Source organism: Thermobia domestica, chromosome 3 (genome assembly GCF_964235325.1).
Source record: "Thermobia domestica chromosome 3, izTheDome1.hap1.1, whole genome shotgun sequence".
Classification (NCBI taxonomy): Eukaryota; Metazoa; Arthropoda; class Insecta; order Zygentoma; family Lepismatidae; genus Thermobia; species Thermobia domestica.
Window position 1 is genome coordinate 264,992,282 of NC_137456.1, and position 26,119 is coordinate 265,018,400.

A 26,119-nucleotide genomic window follows, 5' to 3' on the forward strand; every position below is an offset into this window, starting at 1 on the left:
AAACCATGCAGCTGTACAAATATATTGTATTACATATGATTTAGTAACGTATTTTTGTATAATATGTCTAGTTCTTATCTGTGAATGAATATTCGTGCTATGCAACTTCTCTTTTTCCAGACGGTAAAGTCAATCAACCAAAATTTCATGATTCTTCCGATTCTGGGAAAGATGCTGCTGGTCTAAGCAATAAGCAGAACTTGTCGATCAAGATACAATAACTCAGAAAAAGCACAGGAAACGTTCGAGTAACAAGCTATCACATTTACAAGATGGAACAGATTTGGAAGCACCTGATAGAACAAACTGGACTATTTTATCAGGTAACGGACATACAGAAAGGTAGGGGAAGTGAGCATAATGTTTTAAAAGAAGATTGTGTGCCTCCTTCATACCCAAAACATAGACGACTCAGTTTTCTGCGCATGTCATCTTCTAATCAATAAAATATTAAAGCACATACAAAAGTGAACTGAGCCTGAAGCTCATACGCTACTGAAAAGTCAGGAGTGGTCTATGTCGCTTGACGAGCTTCAGGCTTTCTTAGGCATAATTTATGTGTGCGCTGCAGTTGAAGCTAGAGGGTTACAGCTATATGCTCTGTGGTCAGATACTAGGGGACTGCCAGTTTGTAAGCATGTGATGCCGCTGGACAGATTCAGAGATACGAGGGTAAGTCAACTGAAAACCATAAAAGTAGAAATAAAAATCCGCATATGGCGCCAGTGAGCTGTAAGTTGGCATGCCTGTTTACGATAGTATGCTGGATGTCTCCTAGATGGCAGCAGCCGGCAGATGTACAAACACCGCCGCAACATCAGTTCCAAAATGGCAGCCCCACTAGCCACATGCACCAGCGAAGTGCATCGTTCTGTGATTCGGTTTTCGCGAAGTGAAGGTGTGAAACCGATTGACATTTTTAGGCGAATGAAGGTTCCGAAAATTTGCAAATGGTGTTACGTCTGTGGCTTCAACGGCTGCAATGGTCTCTGGAGTCACTACGGGGCGGGGCGTGGAACATCGGCCACAGACGTAACACCATTTCCAAATATCCGGCACCATTCATAGATTTGTGGCTGTGACAAACACGCATCTCCATACTGACCCTTCATTCGCCTAAAAATGTCAATCCGTTTCATACCTTCACAAACCGAATCACAGAACGCTGCTCCTCACTGGTGCATGTGGCTAGTGGGGCTGCCATTTTGGAACTGTTGTTGCGCCGGTGTTTGTGCATCTGCCGGCTGCTGCAACCTAGGAGACATCCGGCATACTATCGTAAACAGGCTTGCCAACCTACAGCTCACTGGCGCCATATGCGGATTTTTATTTCTACTTATATGGTTTTCATTTGACTCCCCCTCGTATTATGATGTTTCTGAGATTTGATATAAAGTCAACAAGAGCAGACGAAAACAGACGAATTTGCTCTGATGTCCCAAGTATGGAAATATTTCATATCTAACAGTCAGGTATGCTATAAATCAGGTTCATACATCTCTGTAAATGAACAGCTGTTCCCATCAAAGTGTCGAGCTTATGGCATCAAAACACGATAAATATGGTCAAAAGTATTGGATGGCCGTGACAAAGACTCAAAGTGCATTCTGAATGCATTTCCATACTTAGGGGAGGATGACCTGCGTGCAAATAATGAACGTTGTGCCGATCGTGTGGTGAAACAGCTTGTCGAGCCCTTCACGAAGAAGGGAATTAACGTTACTTGTGATAATTATTTCACCTCACTGTCTTTGGCTAACACACTGAAAAACAAATCTATAAGTATTGTTGGGACAAAAAACAAAACAAGTTATGAGGTGCCAGTTTTTGTAAAAGAGTCTTGCGAGGATTTGTACAATGCAGTTGTATATAAAAACAATGATGTAACTCTTACTGTATATTAATGTAAACCAAAATGAAAGGTCTTAATCTTGAGCAGGATGCATCTAGATGTGGCTATAGACACAAATGAAAAGAGCAAGTCCGAGACAGTTTTGTTCTACAACGAAACAAAGTATAATGTAGACCAAATGGCAAAAAAGTACACAGTCAAAGCCCATCGCGACGCTGCCCAGTGTACACAGTTTACAACCTACTTGACATTTTAGGCATAAATTCCTGCATTCTTTTTTAGGTCTGTGGCAAAGTATCATATTGCAAGACGAGACTTTCTTTGGTAGCTTGGAGAAGAGCTGTCTCAAAACTGTGTCCGTGTGAGGACGGCAGTACCAAAAGGTTCAAATATTCCCGGTACACAAGAGAAATAACGTGATGAGGTGCGCAAAAGGTGTCAAGAGAATCGCAAATATTCTGGAAACAAAACAAAAAAGAAGCGTAACTCATGCAAGAAACCGTCTGTAAGCAGTGCAGAAGAGCAATGTTTCATATCTGTGAAAATTGTCAAAACTCAGTCTGAAAAGCTCGTACTTCTGATCATGATCCACTTGCAAGGCGATAAAGAAATTATTGAGCAACTAATTATTTAAAGAAGGTGTTATTTTGCATCAGGTGTTTGTTTAAACTGCACATTTATGTTTCATTCTTATACTAATATTACTATACAATAAACTGACATTATATATAATACATTTAATACCGTTCTAACAATATTATATTCGTTAAAAAAAGCATGTTTCTTAAAATTGTTATTGGCAAAAACACATTGATCAATAAATATTAAACAAGAGCTCAAAAAAGTTTGTTTATTTTATTCAATGGAAATCAAGTTATATTACACAATATATATTGTATAATGTAGAATACAAATAACTAATAAAAATGTTTGGGTTATTTTTGACTCACTTCCGCCGTTCTAGAGAGTATCAAAAACCCCACCGTTGTAGTGTTTTTTTCGCATACTCAATATATTTGAATTAGGATATTTGAGAGGTTTTTTTTTTCGTTTTACCACTTTTCAATTCCTTCTCGATTTTGTTCCTTCTTTCTTTACAAATACATACAGTTTTTGGACACATAACAACTAATTTCATTGTAATACCTACTATATTATATTGCATAAATATACCCTTTTAACTCTTTTATATTACTGAGTAAATATATTACTAAACATATTGATGCAATATATTTAGCCAATAACGTAACGTTGAATACAAAGAGCTTAAGCACATGCCGCACACAACTTGTTTTTCCAACGTTGTCTTTCCATCTCGTCAAGTGTATCTGCTTTTCTCTGTCCTTTCTAGGACCAACTATGGTCTTCAGAGCTTGTACATGATCATCCTTGACTTTATACCTTTGAGTAGTTGTTATGTCACAAAATGTCTTCATATTGAACGCCTCCTCCATCCAAGTGTTATTAAAAATGTCCTTCTTGAGTTGTTCTTTGAAGCCACAGAGTGAACAAAAGGAATGATATATAAGCATTCAATGCCCTTACATCCACGACAGCGTAAAATATGGCCATGGGTCATTTTTTCCCATTCTCGTGAACCTAAAATGCTGAACCATTTGATTCATGGTATCCACTACTCCTTTATTTTCATTATAATCTTCAGTGATTTGAGGTTTAGCAGGGTGAGAATGCATTACACTAACGAGAGTTAGAACTTTAGGAGGCTTAGGACAAGAACATACTATCATTACACTGCCTTGAAATCCAAACATGGTTGTGATTTTTTCTCGTGGCTTGGAAACCGTGAAATCTGATGGCAGTTCTGTATTATACCGTCGTATTGTACCAAGTAATGTCAGACGACTTAAAAGCAAATCTTGGTCAAGTTCTACACTTGTGAAGAAATTAACGCACGTGATATTGACTGATAGATTCCGTTTTGGTCTTATGTACAGCAAAAAGTATGTACGTGCAAATCTCTTCCGTTCAGTTTCATCTATTTCCTTCCACCAATCACGGAAATCAATTCATTCCTCTGTGTTTGTCCATTTACATACCAATTTCAGTAGCTGAATCCGGAAAAACAATACAAATCCAGATGATTTTGAGTTACATTCTCTTACTGCAAAGTGTGAAGCTTCTGCCATCTCAATAAGAGTGTTTTTGCTTGGCATTCTACTTTGAATCGCTGTACGTAGTTGAGCATGCCAAATTTCAACATTTCTTGAGAGACAGAATCTCTCTCCATTACCTGATGTACTTGATTCATCCAATGAACCCTGTTGATTATAATTTACATCTGAACCACTATCACTGCCACTTCCTTCCAAGAAAACATAATCTGGTTAATTGTTGTTATCTGAAGGTAAGTAGTCACTGTCTCTTCAGACTCCCCTCTTACGTCCATATGAAGCGATTGAACAACTTGTTCACAAGTAAGGTACTTTCCTCCTTTCCCAATCATTGCTAATCGCACTTTTGTTTTGTTGCCTATGTTGCATTGAAAGATTATTTCAATTTAAATAACAAAAGTGAAATCGATAGTTAGAGTTTGTATTTTAGAAAGAACGAAACTTGCACATTTTGAAAGAAACAGTATAAAGTATTGGTATTATAGTTTACTGTAATTTGCATTTAAATGATTCAAAATAAATACTTTTGTAACTAACAGAAGTAACATATTTTGGACACTTAACAAACGAGAGAGCGAAAATCTAAAATCATTGGGTCCATGAATCCAACCAGGTAATTGTTGGATTCCATCCTTTTAGGTTAGCGATGATTGGTAAGGAGGAAATAGTGCCGTAAGGTACAGATGAAAAATCATCTAAAAACTGACATCGACTTCTTTTCTTCGGGATCCAGGATGCTTCGAGTTTTGGAAGTTCGCCAGTGACGACGTTGCTTAGTTCTCTTTCTCATCGACAGAAGATTCGAAGTAACTGCAGCATGAAGTAGCAAGGACATTTCGTTTCTGAACAAGCTTTCGAGCGTCTTCTTCGGATTTCAGTTTCACTCTTTTCAAATTCTTCTTGTCCTAAAGGAGCGCCAGAATGCAAATAAAGCCAATTTCTCTGTAAGTATCCAAAATGCCCAACATTCACTACGTTATGAATATACGACGAATTAGATTTTGAGTATCTTATTTTGTTTGCACATTGGACGGAAAATGTTATTTTACGAAAATGAGTCTCTTCTATTTCATATACGAAACCCCCTACAAAAATACAATGGGTAATGACTCAAATCAAAATTGTTGAACAATATTCACCGAAATACCGATACGAGTGGGAACACGAGAGCATATTCAAGTGGTGGTTAGGGTCGATAACATCTAGCTCCAGTCAGAAAAGTATGCGCGGTAAATGCAATGCTATGATGCCAAAAAAAATTAGTTTTATTGTATTATAATGCATGCAGAGTTCATCGTCAGTCATACGTTTGTCTAGTAGCGTCTTCGAACTTCTTCTGCATGATTCAATTTATTAGACTATATGTTCGCAATTTCCTATAACGTCAGAAATATTTAAGTACTAATATATACAAAAGAAAATAACTGAATAAAATTATTTGTTTAAAACATTGCAAAAAATCATGCGTTACGAAACCAAGGCATAAAACCCCTCCCCTCGCTTGTCTCATTTCGTAACGCAAGGTGACCTGGACCACCCGCTTGCCGCGTGAGGTAATATGTGGACAAGTCCTAAGTAATTTCTGTTTTATGAATGGTATTCACAATATTGTCGTTTCCTTGGAACAGTTTGGTGTAAAGGAGTGTGAAGTTCTACACTCATATTGATTGTTTACTTCATATAGCAGCGTAGAATGGTACGAAGTGCTCAAAAAGTGGGAAAATTAAAAGTATCTTTCAAATTGCTCAAAAATGGGTAAGCTTCGGTTTTCGACCACAGGGATGACGAACTAGATATCAAATTTGAAAACTTCAAAATGACTGATAAAATTTTGAAAAAAAAATGTAATAAAATAACAAAAAATTATACTGAAGGAAAAATGGAGTAAGTAAAGAAAGGTAATGATTCATTAGTGTGCAAAAATATCAAGTAAATAATGCTAACTACTTTTGGAGAATTAATGCATAGGATTTTCGAATGCAATTCCATTCTTAAAAAGCCCACGAAATACAAAATCCTAATAATGGCTTTCGTTGCAATCATCGTCAGCTACTCCATGTGAGTTTTCAGATGAATGTTCTTGTAAATATTCCATAAAATGGGGCCGCGGTGGCTCAGTGGTAGAGCGTTCACCTCTGGTGCTTGGAGTCTGGATTCCATCCCAGCCCCCGCCAAGTGAACTTTATGGTGAACAAAGGCCGCGTGCGTGGGTTTTCTCAGGGTTCTCGGGTTTCTTCCCACTTTCTTCATTCCACCATTTCATTCATTACTCATAATCACCGCCTCCTTTAGCCTAACCGGGATAATGGTGGGACGTAAAACTCAGATTTCATTTATTTTTCCATAAAAAGTGAGATAATAGCTGATAAACATAATAGATCCATTGCATCCACTGTTAGTTTCGTAACTTCCTTATGAGGCGCTTCTTGCAGAGTTCATATATATAAGGATTTGATGTTGGTGTTAGTCTTAGTAAACATCTTTCATAATTCCGTCTCGGTAACACTTTCTTGAGAAATATTCCCGGTTACTTCTTATCATCTTACTCTTTGATTCTGGGCGTTCCCAACGGCCAGTCATGGAAGATATTTTATTTTCCAAAGTCTCAATTATGATTTGTAGCTTTGTTTTTCAAATAGTCTTTCATCAAAACAAATATTTCTGTTCTCAATAATTGGATGATTTCGTGTTTTGAATCTGAACTTAATATAGTGTATATTATTAAATAATCACTTCTTGTATTACTAAATTATTCCATTTTATTTAATTCAATTTTTTCTATATGTTTTATAGGAATTTTAATACAATGAAAACTGAAAAAAATTATGCATCGTCTGTTATTCTTTTTTTATATACTGAAATATTCTTTCTCTTCCCTTATTTGTTGTCCTTCACTATAATATGTCTGCGTGCCTGATAAACATCATTTTCACTTATTTTATAAGAATTTTAACTTTTCTAAAAAGTATATGCTCAACACTAACAAAATTCTAAAATATTCACTAACTGCAACTTTTTGTTCATTCGTGACTTACAATACAAGGCGTAGCTAAGCGCATATTATTTTATTACATTGTTGTAGTTAATTGATCAAAGATAATGCGCCAATACAAAATTTATGGTAATGGAGAGTCATATCCACTTTTGAGTTTAGGTTTTTAATCCACTTGGTAATATTTTCAACAATTTTCTGATATAAACATTAATGAAAATTATTGTATAGTAAATAATTTATTATAATAATATAAGTTTATAAAATGTTTTACGTACCTCTCTGAACGCATTTCTCGCGTGCCTCACCTGTTCGATACACACAAAAGTAGGTTCTCTTTGACCTGGTATAAACGCTGGGCCATTTCCATGGGTGAAGTTTAGAAGACATACTATTGGTGTAGCTGGCTTTATACTTAAAAATAACCAAACAGAACTTACACAGTTTCATTTTTGGATATACTTAAGGTATCTTGAATTACTTTTGCTACGCTAAAAGTTATAAATATAACATCAACGTATCTTACCTGTACCAGCAAGGCACCCCAAAAATATTCCAATACCCAAGCCAACATATCCGAAGAAAATCAGAATCAATGGCAACAGAAAAATTGTACTAAAGTAATTAATCAATGCAAGTACTTGAAAGACTAACCATGGAATAAGGAATACTGGTCTCTCCTGTAATGCGAATTAAAAAAATAAAGACTGTTCTTTCTCAAAAGACTTACTTGCACAAGGAAAAGCAACAAAAAGTTTACATATTCAGTATCTTAATAATCTAGTCTAGATCTCTAATTTGGAAATATTATTTCTCTATTGCATTATGCAAGCCTATTGTTCCAACGATTGAAATGTTCCAACACTACTTCAAATGCTTTCTCTAATAGTTGTGTTCCTACGGTTCCTAGACCACGTTCTCTAAATTCTAGCTCGCGTAATTTGGTCTATTCCTTAAACACGAGTGGGAAACATAATTCCACGTCTAAAACTTTGGAAATTGTAGAAAATATAAATTTGTGTAATTAGTAGATTCCATAGTAGCTATCTCTGAAAGTCTGGGTGGTATGATTGATTCATTGATATAATTATTATGGAGAAATTTTTTTACAACTTTTATGACCCGGACTATTTGTCCGTTTGATGGTCAATACGATAGCTCAGAAACATAGACTCCCTTACGTAAAATTTAAAAACGAATGTATTGAAATATAAGAAAAGCTGCTATAAATTTCTCAAAATGATAAATAGCTGAAAACAACGAACACATAACAATAACGACAAATAGCAAAGATATATAAAATTATATATATATATATATATATATATATATATATATATATATAAGAAATAGTAGTAATAGTAGCATTAGAGAAAATATGACTCAATAACAATAGAATATAACCAACCACACTACGCCAGGGTAAAATATTAAAAAAGTATCAACAACATATATATAAAAGAGGCAATTGCATGGAAACATTAGAGAACTTTTACAAGCAATGTTACAACTTTCCATAAAAGTAATTACACGGTCGACATGTAATGCGTCGAGCGATATAGAGGTTCGAGAGGTCGCTGATCTCGAAGCTTTTTTCTACTCCTATTGTCAGAGGTTCTGGCAGATGTTGTATTTAAATGAAAAATTACTATTTCGAAGAAATAGATAAATAAAAAGTTTATTGATAAAATTGAAACTAATGCAAGAACACTCTCGTTTAAAATATATGTACGCTGAACGTCTTAATCATATAAGTAATAATTTTGATGAGGTAACAGAGCGTCTTAGTCAAATTGTTGTATTGAAACGTTCACTTATATGAATGAGTTGCAATCGCTAATGTACACAGAATATGGAATTGAAACTTCAGTTCTTAAGCTCAGTTCACACACACACGGTCCTACAAAATTGAAGTTGTGAACGTCGAATGACGCTTGGAAAGCATCACTGCAATTTTAAACTACCCTTAGAGTTGGACGTCTTTCATATTATCTCAAGTTTATTCTCTTTCTTACTGGATTTCAGAATGGCGTATTCTATTTTTCTGAGTTTTTAGTTTTGCGCACACCGTTCCCATATTTTTAAGAGAAGAATTTGGATATAAATATTTCCATATATAGTGTTACAAAAAGTACACAACATTTGGTCAAGGAAGAAACAGCTGATCTCCTCTCTTTCTACATTCTTCACACTGTATAAAGGTAAATAGAAGAAAACATTAGGAATAGTCGTTCCTTAACTCACAGCTGCTTCATCCAGTTATGGGTTTACAAAATCTAATTTAAAAGTTGTAACTTTAATTCCTTCGTCAGCAACGTTACACATTCCCTGATTGTAAATGTTTATGCCATGCACAATATTATCTAGAAAAACTCAACACGGTTATGCACTTCAAGTATTATTCTGTTTCTACTTATATCTCTTTCGCCACATTAAAATATTATACATTCAGAGCATACAAGATAGTTCTCCGTTACATCAATCTAATTTACAAGTCATTTCTTATGGGAAAGGTTTATATTTAATGTGTTTGTAGACCTATTCTTGTAACAGTAAAAAATTGAATAATCTACATTACTGTTCACAACTGATACTTCCGTTTCTTAGACACCATATCTGTTTCCGATTGGGTTGGACTTCAAACTTTATTAAAACAGTGCATTTTTTTTTCATTGCTCTAAGACAGTTCAGTCGCCACTTGCTGGCTTCCCAACACCGAATTCCTTATTGCGGAAAGAAGGAGTGATGAGCTAACATAAAAGCTGGTTCTTGAAAGCAAGGGGAAGAGAAACGGATACTTGGCTATTTCTGTTTCGTCTCTCCTGTTTCCGTGCCACATCCAAGAGAAAAAAGAAAAAATTGTCATATATAAAATCCATGTATCTTACACTCCTGCTCCTATGACCAAATTTTGCAAGCGAAAGGCATGAAAATTTGAAAAGAAATAGAGTATTTTGCTGCTACCAGTCACCCTCTTATTTATAAGTTGCGTTTCAGCTTGTGGGTCTGTGTTGAGCTCTCTTATTTTGACCGTTTTTTGGCACACCCTCTACGTTGTGTCATATCAGGAGGAGTTCGTGTTATCATCGGTTATAATAGTGAGCTTGAAACACATTGAAAAGTAAGACAATGATATTGACACCATCTTTTAGTTGGCCTATAGCATTTGCAGTTACAATAACAACAGACGCTTATTATAGTTACAATTGTTACACAGATAAGATAGCTGGATATCGAATAAGCTAACATTAATTTATCTTGATATCTTCTAATCTTTTTTTAAAATTTTCTATCCCTTCCACCTTTTGACCTGCATAGACTGTCATTGGATCCTTTGGTTACATTTACAATTGGTAAATCCAGTTTTAATTCATTGAAATTGAGCATTCGTGTTTCTGAAAAAACACAACAATCGAAAGTATCATTGAATTTTAATACTATATCTCTAATTGAACTGTTTGTCTGATACACTTGTTGAGATTTAATTACGGAATGTGTACCATAGGATTGACATTGGTAATCTAATTTTACATTCCCTGAGTTATTATTGGCAAGTGTGTTTGTTATTTTTCATTACATAGAACTGTAAGCTTTTCCGGCTGAGATTCAGAAAACAACCATTCGCTGTTATCTACTTGAATCATAATACACTGCCTAATTGAATAATTTTCATAGCACACTCTAAATTAACAGAGGTATCTTCTCCTATCAACTTAGTTTCAGAGTCTTCTTCATTAAGCGCCGGTTTGATGGGAAAAATTTGCTTACAAACACTCATGGAAGTACGGATTGATTTACATTGGAGAAAGTTATATCATCTATTTTCTATAATACTGCTTTGTCGTGTCTAAAAATACAAATTGTTTCTCAGGTTGAATGAAAAATACAATTATCCTCATTTGAAGATATAGGAAATGGGATAATTTTGTATACATTGTATCTAATACCATTGGTTAGTGGTAATTGAATGATATAGATCAATTTGTCATCTTTGATGAACACATTTAAGTTCCTTATGTTAAATAAGGAATACCCGACCGAGCTTTCTGGGGGAACTGGAATTGATAATACCCGAACTAGATTAGAAGAACTTGAATTAAAAAGGTTAATGATTTCTCTGGGGGTTATAATTTGAGAATAAATAATGCCGCTCTCCGCATGTAGAATCAATTGAACAACTGTTTCATAAGATTGTTTAATTCTAGTAATGACATATCAGTTGTGTGCATATAGTGATTACAGTCCACCATCACTTCTAAAGTATTTATTTCCTGAGTTACTTCATAACCTCGTACATTATTTCTTTTTTTTTTTTTTTACACTTTCAAAGAATTTTGCCATACTTTTTCATTCGATTTTATTGAAGGAAGTGTGTTCTTACTTGTTTTAAGTGTGATTTAACAATTAACATTGATTCCTTAGTAATTTTCAAGAAATCAGACAACCCTGTTTGCAATTTATTGATTTGATTGATATAATATTCTGCGTCTTTTGCATCTAATGTACCAAATAATATGTTACTCATTTCACATACAAATTAAATACACCTCGATTACTTCATAGTTGACGTCTTACTAGCTGTACCGCCAAAGATTGTAAATCTTTTATTTTATTGAACTTTTTCTGGATTGTATCTGTCCTTGCTTCTTTTTGAGCCCGGTCTACATATCTACTCTAGATTTATATAGGTCAGTAAGTGGCTTCACTTATGTACGTCTGCACATGTGTTACTGCTTGATGTAGATTTGTCAGATTGAAGAAAGTGATAAGCTTCCTTTCACTGTTATATAACTGAACTTCACCCTCGAATTCATAATATAATCCGGGTACTTTGTCAATTGATTGAACTCCAATTATATTTTATGTTGCTAACATTGCTGGGGACAACAGCAGCACAAGTGACAGGAGTAATAATATAAGCATTTTTATACCTGCAACGAATTACACAGTGAAAAGAGGGATATAGCTTTTTTGTTAGTAGTAAAGCTTCACACGGTTAGCATATACAACGACTTACTTTTTCTTGAGTTCAGTAGTACAATTTACTCCTTGAAAATTTAGTAGAGTTAATAGCCCTATAACTTGCGAATCCAACTTCTTTGGATCTACCTCTTCTAACTGTTTCATCTCTCAGTAACACATTATCCCCAAACAGGAACAATTCTCCTTCAACGTTTGCTGTTTGGTCATAGTATTGCTTGTTTCTCTCTGTCCCTTCTATTAATTTAATGTCTTGGCAAATTATAACTTCTTGGTAAACTTTCTCGCAATACATTGATATAGTCGTTATATGCGTAATTAAACTCCTTAGGTTTTCTCTGTAATACTCATGGTATGTTACCTATCTTACAATACATTAGCTCACGAGGAGTTTATAAAGTGATTGAGTGACAGACTAAAGTTGAATGTAAATGTTTCATAAGGCGGCCAGGAATCCCAATCATTTTTTTCAGATATATAACGACGAAGATACTCGCCTAAGGTGAGGTGCTCACGTTCCACGTAATCTGTTTGCAGCCTGAAGTGGCTTGATTCAATTTTCTCAATTTGAAGTAATTTCCATACTTTTTTTTTCATAATTTCGCTGTTAAAATTTCTGACTTTATCTCATAGTATAATTTGTGGGTTTCCATATATCAAAATGATATTTTCTACTAGTGATTTCTATACTGTTTCATCGTCTTCTTGGGGAATAGACACAGCGAATAAGAAATTAGAGAGTTCATCATGAAAAAACAGAATATATTAGTTTTGCTCTTCTGTTTCCGGAAAGGGGCCCACTGTATTTGTTACGGCCTTCTCGAAAACAGACTGTGAAACTGTCATTATTGTCATTGGAATTTTGACTGTCGGTTGGTTCAATTTGTTTAACTGGCACGCATTACAGTGCCCTAAGTAAATTTCCACTTCTGTAATCATATTAGGTCATGCTCTATGCGGGATACCATTAAATTCTATGTATTGTTTGATTTTTATTGTACGTTTAGTTCCTTAGTGAACTTCCAATTTGGAGTCGTGAAACTCTGCAAGTATTTGAGATTGGGCCTCACTTTCTTATAGTTCGGCTTCTGGTTTGGATTCTAATTCTTGGATTCTACTCATAGAGTCGGCATTCATGTTCTGTACGCCTTCGAGGTAAACTATTTGATGAGTTTATTCTTCCAAATAAATATGGTATTTTAGTAATATACTACTTGGGTCCTTTACATTAAAATAACACCGTAGTAGTTTTTGATGTGTGACGAAAGTTGTCGGTCTGTTTAACATATAAGAGCGGAGTAATTCGCAGCCCATTTTATTGGAATTTGTTCTAGTTCAGTTGTACAGTAATTCAATTCTGATTTATTCAGCGTTCTGCTGATAGTCAATAGGTTGATCAGAACCTAATTTACTTCGCAAGAGAATACAACCAATGGAAAATTCGCTAGGGTCTATGGTCAAAAAAAAACTTACTAAAGTCGGGGCTTTGTAACAACGAAGAGGAGGTTAATTTTACCTTAAGTGTTTAAGAAACGATGATCTGCTTCTTACTCCACATATATTTTTCGTCTTGATTTAGGTTTTTGTCAATGGCTTAACAATTTTGCTGAAATTTTGTATAGATTGTCTATAATAAGACCCAAGGCCTAGAAATAATTTGACTTCTTCGCCAGACTTGGGTGTGGGAATATTTAAGACCTTATCTTTAATCAAAGGTCCGGCTTCAAACCTTCACTCGTTATTTTGTTTCCTAGATAGGTTACTTCTTTTTGTAAGAATTCGTATTTGTCTGGTTAAAGTTTTAAATTGTGTTCTAAAAATCGGTCGAACACCCCATGTAAGCGACTGAGTGTTGTTAAGATCTCTAGAATAGATACATCAAGATTCCGGATACGCGAAACTTTTCAAACCATTTAATTCTGATGGGACAATGTCTATTAGTCTTTGACATGTAACTGGTGCTATTCAACAAGTTTAGACGTTTTTCTAATTTTCTACTGTCAGTTGTAAAGTCATTTTCTGAACAAATTTTTGGAGTGTTGTTACTTGTTTCGCTGTCAGTAAGAGTTTCAGTCCTCAATGTAGGGATGGTAACTCACTTTTCTTCTTCGTTTACATTTAATAGGCACGAGAAGCATTCATGGTTTTCTGCTTTCACCAACGTTTCTGGCTAAAATATACCTTCATCTAATTGTAACTTTGGAATAAATCCTACTCTGTTTTTGTCTGCGGGGAAATTTACTACCATTTTCCATCTAAGAGATATTTTGTACGCTCTCATACTGGATACTTTTAATTTCAACCTTTGGGCGAAATAAATTTGACAGTTATGTTTGGTAAGAAAATCTCTGAATAATGTTATCGAATGGGAGGTGTTGACTACTTCGTCTGGCATCACATGAAAGTGTGTTTATCTTGTGACTGCTAATGAACAAATTAAGATCAATAGTCTGTACTGCATGTGTTTTAAACTTATTAAAACCTTATATAACAGTTGATTGACAACGTCTGATTTTTTCGAACACGTTGTCACTTATATTTTTAAAATTTACATAGCTGATATCTATTAGCATGTTTAACCCTTTTTCAGTTCTTTAAATTGTACCAAAATTTTACCTTTACTATTTGTCACCTGTTTTCGTGTTTCTTTCAGTTGACGTTCTTTACTTAAATGTGTATTTTTTTGATGAGACCATCTAATTCTTTGTATTTTTCTTGCAACTGTTAACTAAGTAAGATGTTCCAGGTTGCGAACTTGTTTTTATTCATTTTCTTCTGAACAGCTACTTTGACAACAATGGGGATTAAGAGTCAGATCCCCCAAACAGTATAGTGTGTTATGTTTCCTGTGACCAACTTCACTTTCAATTTTCCGGTTAACTGGCTTATTATCAGGGGCCTGACAGCAACTTGTACAACAAGTCCAAACATCATCATTTAAATATTGCAACCGATGGAAGTAACTTTGGGGAGTTTTCTCATTCGTTCCTCCGTGGAACGGCATCGGAACGTACTGGGACTTTCCTGGGACTTTCCGTGGGGGAAATATGCACGATTTTCACCGCTTAATGAGAATTTTCTTGGTGCTTCTGTCGAGCCACTTCGGGTGTTGCCATTAAAATTGCACACGTGACTTTGGCAATTAAAAGTACTACTACTAGCTTTGATCCCCTTTGCCGGTAAAGGGTTTTAATCTCTGAGAGATTCATTGACTGTCTTCCCCGAGACAAAGTTCAATGATGTGTCCGAAAGTCAGACGTTCTGAGCTTCCTCCCTTTACTACTAACTACATTCGTTTGCTGGTTCTTGTATAAAACAACTTCAGACAAAATATCTATAAAAAGCCAACGCTCATGGTATTTCTTCAGTGGTCCAGGGATTCAGTGTGAAATTGACTTGTCTATGATAGAACGGCAGCTTTTGGAATTTCCATCGTCGGATCAAGTGAGTGATATTCGTGAAATGTTTGGATTGAATCAGAAAATTCGGCAGATAGACTTGAATGAAGAGTTAGTCAATTTGAAATGTTTCCTTCCGTGTGACGCGGATATGAACTTGGAATCTTCACAGACAACAGATAGTGCTCGTGTTCCTTTAAAGAAAATTCGTGGAGAGACTTCAAAATTTTTGCCGTGTACAGGAAAATCAGATGATCAGTACATGAATAATTCTTTGGTTCTTGGGAGTCGAGAAGAAGATAATGAAAGACGGGTTGTTAGAAAAAACATTGATGTGAGTCATTATTATGATAACTGAAGAAGAAGAAGCAAAGAAAGAATAAAAGTAAAAGTAATTGACATCTTCAAGATGTGACGCAGAGTGAATCTTTGAACTCTTCAAAGGAAAATAATTGGGAAAGACAGGTTTTGAAGAAAATCAAAGAGTTTAAAATTTGAGTTGCAGCGATACAGAAAGATTTTGTTGATAGTGATTCGGCAACATCAGACATGGATTTGGAACATTTTAACAAGTTTTATGATTTGGTTAGGAGAAACACTAAAAGACTTGGTGATCCTAAGGATAATTTGAAATTAGATCTGTATTCAAAGGATGATGTTAGAGATAGTAAAAATAGAGATTTGAGTTCGGATTTTCAGTATTCAGAAAAAAACATTTTGGACTTCAATACCGACTTGCGTTCGGAATATGGTGATTTGATTACGCACCAAATAGGGTGCTATAAAAATTTTGAGGGCAAATTTTGTTTTAAAGAAACAAAACCATTTAAACAGCGTCGGTCCCATATTCCGAAACATAAAGAAAACAATATTGAAGATTGTAAAATGATCTAGTGTCACAGAGAATTTTGACGGTGGTAGATAATTCCGATTACGGGAGTAGTTGCTTTTTAGTTCGCAAACAAAAATGGTACTCATAGAATTGTACGGAATTTTTAAAGCGAAGAGTTTAATAAAGTATAACGTGTTTCCTTCTCCAAATTGAGAAGAATGTTTAAGTAATTTAGGTAGTTGGCTAAGGTTTCTACGTATTTAGATTTGACCAAAGCAAATTTTCAGTTAAAACTAGAAAAAAGATCACGCGAAATAACCACAATCGTTACACCACGTGGTAGGTTCCAATATATTAGGGTACATGTTGAATGAAGATTGGGAGTTGAATTTTTAGAAGATTTATGGAGAAAATTCTTGGAGATTTGAAAGAATTTTGAGTAAAAACTGAGTACTTCCATGGCATTCTAATCTCAACAGTGGATATTGAAAATTATAAGCAGGTTCTTGAATTAGTTTTATGAAAATTGCGAATGAATGGGATACCTATCTCCGCTGATAAAAGTATATTTTTTGAAAAAGATTAAGTATTCAGGTTTTGTTACCGATAGAGATACTATAGTGATTGATTCGTCTACAGTAGCTGCTATAAAGAAAAGTCCACCTCCTACAAATAGATGCAGAGTTCAAAAAAATTTCGGTCTTTTTCATATTACGCAAAATTTGCTAGCGGTCTTCAGGAACTTATCGGTCCTATAAGCAAATTAAAGTACACAAATAGAAAGTTTGAGTGGACTCTAAAACATCAGAAAATCTTAAATCAAATGAATAATTGGTAATTGATATGTGGTTTCTAAAACGCCAGAAGTAGGGTATGTATGTGTGTTTTAGGACACTTTTTCCCCCTTCACCCCCTAACTGTCAAAAAATCATGAAGCCCTGACTATTATACTTTAACACAGAAGGATAACCCAAAGTGAGATTCAATATGCTTTTATGACATTTAAAATCATAAAAAACTTACATCTAAAACTTATAACTTATAGTGCTCTCTTTGATTGAAAAAATAGTTTTTTTTTGTTTGATCGAAATCGGTCTACTAATAGCTGAGTAATACGAAATTAAAGTTTAGTATATCGCATATGGTTGTTACATATATATATATATATATATATATATATATATATATATATATATATACATTTTCACCACACACATACACATAATTTCAGTTGAGAGAAGCATGAGCATACATATATGTATTATATTTATAGCCCTTCATTTTTCTTTCTTTCTTTAGAACGTGACTTGCACATGGTATTACATCCTCAAGACGAAGAGAAAAAAATAATGCGTGACTTGTTTGTAGCATACACTCGCCCACTCACATTCTTTTCAGTAGCGACATTGTTTTCTTTCTTTTTAGCAGCCAAATATAACTCACACTTTCTTCCTGCTCACATTGAGAAAGACTTAACCCCGACAGTTCTTGTGCCGGAGTGTCTGTCTTGTGAATCTTGATTCAAGGTTATTTCTAATGTAAATTTCTGAACGGACAACTTCAACTATGGAAATTAAAAAACTTTCTGTGTTACTTAGCTAGCATGAACGAGAAACTATTTATATAAACCGCCAACAAAAGTAATGTTTTTACCATGCAGTGTCTCCAACTCAATATTTTTTTCGGAACGTTCCAGGATTTTAATTTTTGAAGATATCGCTTTAAAACATATAGGGATGAATTCACCCCATTACTAATAAATATGATAATTGTTAAAAGTAATTTGGCAACACTGTACCTCATTCCCAAATAACGCTAAAATTTAATAGCTCGGTCCTTAATTAACCAATTTCAAAAATTCATACAGCAATCAATAGAGAAATAAATTTACTATCTACCGATTGTCTTGTAGGTTGCATAACTTTAAGGATATAATTACAAAAACTCAAATAAATCCCTTATTTATGCATGTGTCTTTAAAACTTAAATGACATTATGTTTTGTATATCCAAAGGTCTTAGTTTTTTATAGTCTTAATACAATAAAAAACACTTATACGCCTAAAACATACTTAAAATTACAAGTTTTATTTTTGTTACTTTTTGGATTCATTTTTAAAGTAAAACTGATGTATTTTATAACCATTATCTAAATCTTTCAAACCCTCATACTTAACAAACAGGTTATACTTTTTCAAATCTTTCACAACTTGCTCAGTATCATCACTATATCTTTGTGGTAATAACGTCTAATATTTCTTATCAAATGTATTGACCATAACGCTGTGTTTGAATCAATTTCCATAATGTTATCTTGTACGTTTTACCTTTTTCTAACTCAACTATGCGAAGGAATCTCAATGCTTTAACGTCATTTTTTATTCAAATAAGTAGCCATAGCTTATTTGTTATAAGGAAACAGTTCGTTTTATGGGAAATTCATAAAAGCAATCCTCATTTGAAATTCATAAACCCAATCCTCCTTTGAAATTTACATACAGAACTCAACATTTGGATAATTATCTTTTAGACCAGTGTATTTGATTTTTATTCCATCTTTAACGATCTCATCAATCATTTTATCTGTTAAGTGTTTTGTAAATCTAGGTGGAATTAAGAATTTAAACTCCTCACACTCAACTAAAATGCTCTTTCCAAACTTAGTTTTAATCTTTCCATTTTCACAATCTTATATTCTTTACCTAATTCTAATTCTCTTAATCCAATAACTTGTTTTTGCTCAAGACTTCCAAGTTCATTTAAAGTTCAATGTGTCTCGACATCGTATTTATTATATAGAAAATCAATGAATACTCTTCAATTTTTATCTTCACTAAAATATTTGAATCATTTTTGTCAATTTCGTTCAAAAAATCTCCATAAACATTACAAACATACATTTAACTATCTAAAACTCTTCTACTACTTTCTCATTCTTGGGATCATATGCAAAGTTCTTTTATCCAATTAAAATTGCATAACATATAGTATTAGCAGCCACAGCTTGTGCAAAGTCTACTACAATCTTTATGTTCGTTCTCTCATTTACCGATACATTCTTCCTCTTACTATAATTAATCACATACACTGGTCTGTTATCTATAAACTATTTAAGATTATAGTACATTTCGGTATTGCCACATGTTATTCTCTTAAATGCAGTATAATCTTCATACATCTTAAAATAATCCCTGTTAGCAATATCTAAGTTTCTTGATTCTTTTGGAAATACCTCATTCCTCCCATTCTTAAGATAGATATCCTTTACCTTACAATGATCAAACTTACTTGCATCTGCTGTTTGTTTACCATTTCTATCAGTTTGGAACATTACAACTACGAAATAAGGCATATCAAATTGTCTAGAATTAAATTTGGTAGTTACATCGAACTCCAAGAAAGAACCTACAACAGTCTTCTGAACACATTGATAAGTATGGAATGAAAACATGATTTTAGGTTCCTTAAGAATATTCAACTTTAACTTGTTATCATAATTAGATTCGTATTCAACAATAGGCATTCTTATCTCCGTACTTTTTAGTGTTATTTTTCCATCATGAGGAGCTGTTGCACCTGCTTCTATTCCAGCCCATTTGTGCAAGACATCGTTGTTGTTGTTAGCTTTTGTAAATGTTATTCTCAATCCACCTTTCCACATAACCTCTTTATAATCACTTAAAAAGCCTGGAATTAATCTTAATGGATACAAAACGCTAAAGACCTTTCTTGGACTAAGTTTATCATCTGTTTCAAATCCTGCTTGTTTTAGATATTCCTGGTTTGGAAATCTTTAATGTTCCGATAGCTGTAGATTTATTCCAGGTAGTTCAATCTTATCTATAACAACACCATGCTTTCTAACCTCAATTTGAGAAAAGAAGAATCGTAAGAAGTTATCTACAAGTTTTATAGTGTCATTTGCACCAAATGTTCCTCCAACTGATGCAACAACAACTTCAAAAGTCATATGACAATCTTCTTTGTGTGGATGTATAAAGCCAACCCCCACATCGAAATCAAACTCAATATCTTTGTTAGCTTCATTCAAATTATTAAATGTTCTTGTGTTAGCTTTAAAACTCTGTAATTCGTAACTCTCAACACTATCTCTTTATTATAAAGAAAATCTTGAAACAACGCTTTTATGGCATAAAAGAATCATACATAATAACGTTCAAAAACTCTTAATCCCCATCCTAACTTAACCATGAAAGAATCATAACAATTAATAACTTATAATCCCCATCCTAACTTAACCTTAGCATTCATAGCAGTACCAAAACCAAAAGCAGCTAATCGTTCACCAATTGATGCATCACTACTAAATGCTCTTTTCCATCCTTTAGTTTCTATTCCTTATCTGCAATATGTCTTGACTCTGTATCTTTATTGTCTCTGTAGTATATGTCGTGTTCCTTACAAGCCTCATCGAATGGGTTAATACCTTTATCATCTCTTTCTAATCTTTCTTGTAGCTTAGTTCTCGGACCACAGTACGAAAATCCTGGAATATATAATTCAAATGGGAGTTTATTAATCAAATCATTTACAAATCCTTTTCCAAGCTTCTCATCATTCCAGAATCGTGGTGGTAACATATTTAAGATCTTAATCAAATAACCTATACCTTTTGGATCATTAGGAATAAATTGTGAAAGCTTATTATTAATCGCACTCTCTATACCTACTTTTTCATTATAAAAGTTATTATTACCAGCCTTTTCTTCTCCATCTATAACTATTAGCCGATCAATTAACTTTCTCACATCATCCATCCGTATATATTCTTTAGGTATCTCTTTATATTGTTTAATTCCTTCACCAGTTTCTTTAGCAGTTGGAGGTAAAGATGGTTTAATATAATTATCCCAAATACGCTTGATAATATTAATGTACTTAGAACCTCTATTAGATGCTACTTTTTATCTCGATTATATTTTTGGATGGCGGCATCTGATTCTATTATTATTTCCTTCTACTGTTCAAAATCGTCATCGTCATAATCTTCAATGGTTTTATTAGTATTCATCGTTAGCAATTCCCATAGACCTTCTGTTCCTTTGTAAGTTTCACCATTAATTATCAAATCATCACCACTCACTTAACTTCAGAATTTCCTATCTTATTTATTATTTTTCCATCTTCTTCTACAGTTCTTATTCCAAATACACTATCATTTCTTTTACTATAATATTTCGTTCCAATCTTACCAAATGGTTGTGCTGTTGTTAAAGGTTCTACTCCTTCCACTTTGTCTTTAATTTGTTTTCTCATTTGTTTTATTTCTCCTGTTATAGGTGTATCACTACTACCTGGTGGACTAGCATAAGTTATCTTTTTAGGTGTTTCTAGTAGACTAGGATCTATTGAAGCCGTCTTATGTACAACTGGATCAAGTTCAGTTATTAGATGTCTATTTTGTTCTGCTACTTCTTTGATCTCACTTCCTAAATTTTGAATAGCATCAATTACCGGTTGTTCTTGTGTCTTAATTTATGATATGTACCTGCTCTTTCTTTCTTCCAAGGTTTGAAGCCCTTTATCAAGAACTCCTTGAACTTAATAATCTTATGTATTTCTTTCTCATCCATTGATTATATAGAAAACGAACAAATGTCAATAAACGTAAAAACATGAAAAAACAACAACAAATATCAAAAAACGTTAATAAACATGAAAAAACGTCAAACGTTTAAATGTAAAAACGTGAAAAAACATCAAACGTTTATAAAGTGTTTTATCTTGTTCCTATACTTACCATTGTTTACTATCCTTCCCATATCAATTATTATAAAACCATAATCTTCTTGAGAATATTTTGAACATAACCTTTTAAATTTATCATAAGACATATCTCCTCCAACAAACTCATGATACACATGTTTAAGATTAGTATCATCTTGTCTAAATACACATAGGAAGTTAACGTCATCTCTTATAAGCTGTTTCGGTACTTTTTAATATGTTTGTGCAAGATAGAAACAGTCTAAATGTCTATGTCTATCTCTTGTAAAGTAATTACTAACAGTATCTTGATTCTCTAAAATGTAATCATCAAACACAACTATAGAGTATTTTTCACATTAATCAATAGGTACAATACAATCATTACTGCTTAAGAACGTTGCTATTTGCTTCTTAAACTTTAGTTCTGCTTTTTCAAATCGATCTTTTAATTGCTCATACTTTGGCTCATTCATGCTTTTAGAATATATATAGGAGTAATTATTGTTTAACCAACCTGGCTGTAATTAAAAAATTAAATAACAAAAATGTTTTTATAACACCCAGATGGACCCACTATAAGACATCGAATATCATCAGGTATAAGTTCTCCATTTCTTTTCTTAGCTGTTGTTTCTTTTATCATCTCTTTTACATCCCAATTAATAGTTTTTTACTCATTTATTATAGAGAAAACCGTCTCTTTTATGATCTTATATCTTTAAGTTGTTCTCTGATCTTAAGCAACGTATCTGTTATATATTCGTTATCCATTTCACCATTTAATGTTATTATCATCTCTAACTGTTCTTTAAATGAGTTAATACAAGTGACAATGGTGTTATATTCATCTTTTCTTTTGCTTATATTTAATTTAGAAGACAAACCTGTTAAAGCACTTCCAGTTGCAAGAGACGTTGTTAATATTGAGTAAATTGTTACAGGTATAAAAATATTAATAAACCCAGTTGTTGCAGAAAGTATAACTGATAACGCGATGAAAGTGTAGTGTGCATATTTAACAATTCGTAGTTTTCTCTTTTTCTTCTTTAAACTGTATTCTAACTTTTGAGTGATATCTTCTATTAACTTGATTACTTTCTCTCTTGGAATATCTCTAGGTAAATCAAACTCATTCATTTATTATATAGTAAATGGCTAAGGTATTTAAGTTAACGATTGATACTTCTGTTTTAAAAAAGAAACTCCATTACGAATTAGACAACAGTAGCAACTATTTAAGTATAAGACTAGTTGGGTTTTACACAACGTACTTAACTCCAAACATTACAGAAAGAAATAATAAATTAACATTTTCTAGTGACCTTCATCCTAATCTTACAAAACAACTCATAGTTCAACCTGGTCAATATAGTTTAAAAGAATTAGAAGAATATATTAAATCAAATCTTCCATACTCAGCCCATGCTTTTAAAAATATTAAATTTTCTGAGGACAGAGAGAAAAATAGAGTTAAAATATTTAGCGAGCATTGTGATATAACCTTAGATACCATTAATACTGTATTAGATTTTAGTGATAAAAACTTGACTAAAACACAGAACATGCTGGAAATAAGGTACCAAACTTTCATCCATTCGATAAAATTAATGTTCACTGTAATATAGCAGATGGTATGTTTGTTAAAGATACAGAATACATACATAGAGAAACAGGAATTATAGCATCATTTAAAACAGATGCTGTGTTTAAACATAGTATTATTTATGAGCCTACATATCCATTATTTTTCCATATATCCAAAGACAAAGTTGATAATTTTGAGATAAGGATAACAGATGAGAATGATTCCTTAATTGAATTTGCTGGAGCAACAACAACTGTACTTTTACAAACTAAGATTTTCTCTTAAATAAATAGGAAGATGTGTTCTATTAAAGGTTGTATGTTTAGTGTTCCTTATAACGTACTAAAGGATTTAAATATCGATCATGTATTAACAAAGAAACAACTTAGCGATAAATCCAAGCAAATTAAAGAAGGTAAAGGAATGGATTTAACTTTAACTACTCCACAAATGAAAAAGATTAAGAAAGAACGTATGGGTGGTTTTATTTTTACAATTCCAGCCATTTTATCAGCTTTAGGAGCAGTTGGCTCATTAGCAGGTGGTGCTGCAGCGATTACTAAAACTGTATTGGATGCTAAGAAGAATAAACAAGAACTTGAAGAACAAAAAAGGCACAATATGGCTATGGAAGAAAAGCAGGGAGCAGGTAAACCAAAGAAGAATTCAAAAAACTAAAACCATTGACCAACTTCGATATAGAGAGGTTGGTTAAAGAATTAAAGATAAAACGATTTAGAGATGTATTTATGAGTGACGAACTTCCGCAAAAACCCTATGTAAATGAGTGTGGTATAGTTAGAAAGATAACAACATAAAGTACGTGTTCGATTCTTATGGTGGTGTTCCTCCTAAACAACTAGTACAATATCTTGGTACCGATAACTTATTTTAAAATGACAAACGAATACAACACACTAATTCAGTTATATGTGGTCATCTTTGTGTTAAGGTTTTAAATCTTCTAAATCAAGGGAATTCTTTTAGTGATGTTGTGTATATGATTAAAAATGAATAATTTTAAGTGCTTTTATGATTTATATTCATGAAAGATTTGTTTTAAGATAAATATGAAAACTATGCACAATACATTTTTAGATTATTTTGAGAAACATGAGGATGAACTAGATGCACTAGTTAGATTTAATTTTAACTGGTATTTTCGGGATGTTAGTAAGATAGACTTAAAAGATAAACACAACGCATATACAGTTGTTCAGTTATGGAAAATGTTAATACCTAAATTCTTGTAGACGGAAGAAGAGTTGGTTAAGTTATATTCAATAATTACCTTAAAGGAAATGTTATCAAATTATAACACCGGACCATTAAAATGCAGTAATTGTTGTAGTAAGTCATTAACAAAAGGTGTGAGCAATTACATTTGTGATTATTGTTCTGTAGCGAATGGTTTTGTTTACAGTACTAATGAAGGAATGAGAGCTGCTTGTGTAAGAAAACCATGGTATGATACTACAAAAAGATTTAAGTTACAGTTATCTCGTTTACAAGCTTTACAGGTAGAAATATTCCTGAAGATGTGTTCAAAATGTTAAATGATGAATTTAGGGATATATCAAAAGATTTAATATCAACAAAAGATGCTTTAGAAGTACTAAAGAAAAATAAATACACAAAATATTATGATGATGTCTATTTAATACACTATCACGTTACTGATCAAAAACCATTAAACTTACGACATATGGAAGAAACACTTATAAACGAATTCGAAAAGTTATACGAGGTCTTTAGAGAATTGTATCCGAAAAGAGTATTGTTCATTAACTTAAAATGTGTATTGTATTATCTGTTGAAAAAGCATGATGTTCATGTTAATATTGATCTTAAACACTCATCTAGACAAATAGAGATGTTAAAGAAATGTTTTGAAAAATTAGGATGGGTATTTTCTTTATAATAAATGAGTATGGATATATTTGGTAACGTTAAAGATAAAAAAGATAATGTTGATATTAGTGAAGAAAAATTAAAATTGTTGGATAATTTAAATGATGTTGTTACCGTACGTCAACTTAGGTCAATAGAAGCCCAATTAGAGAACGATAGAAAACGATTTCAAGATGCATTAGAAACGTTACAAGCCACATACATAAAGAAGGAAGATTTTCAAAAGATTAGGATGGATACTACTAAATTGATTATGCAGAAAGAAACTATACCCTTTTTATGTCGATTAAGAGCTAAAAACGTTAAGGAGTCAATCTTTATAATATTTAATCTTTCTAATGATTACAAATTTCTCTATAATGTTAAAATAATGCACATGGAATTAAGTTTGGATAAATACTTTGTAGAGGTATATTTGGGTGATACTTTGATTAAAAATTTACCTTTTAGCTTTAACAAGAATGATATAATTACAATTAAACCAACTAAAAATTCAGCTATCGAAGAAGGTCAATTATTGTTTGTTATAATGTACATAGAAAGAGAGCTTTCCTAAAGACGTTTGCTATATAATAAATATGGATATTTTTGGTAATGTTAAAAGTATAATATAAGAATCTAGAGAAGTTTTTAGATCATATTACACATCCTGGGTTGATTTTAAGAATAAAAGATTAGTTAATGTTTCTAATGCTATTGATAAAAAAG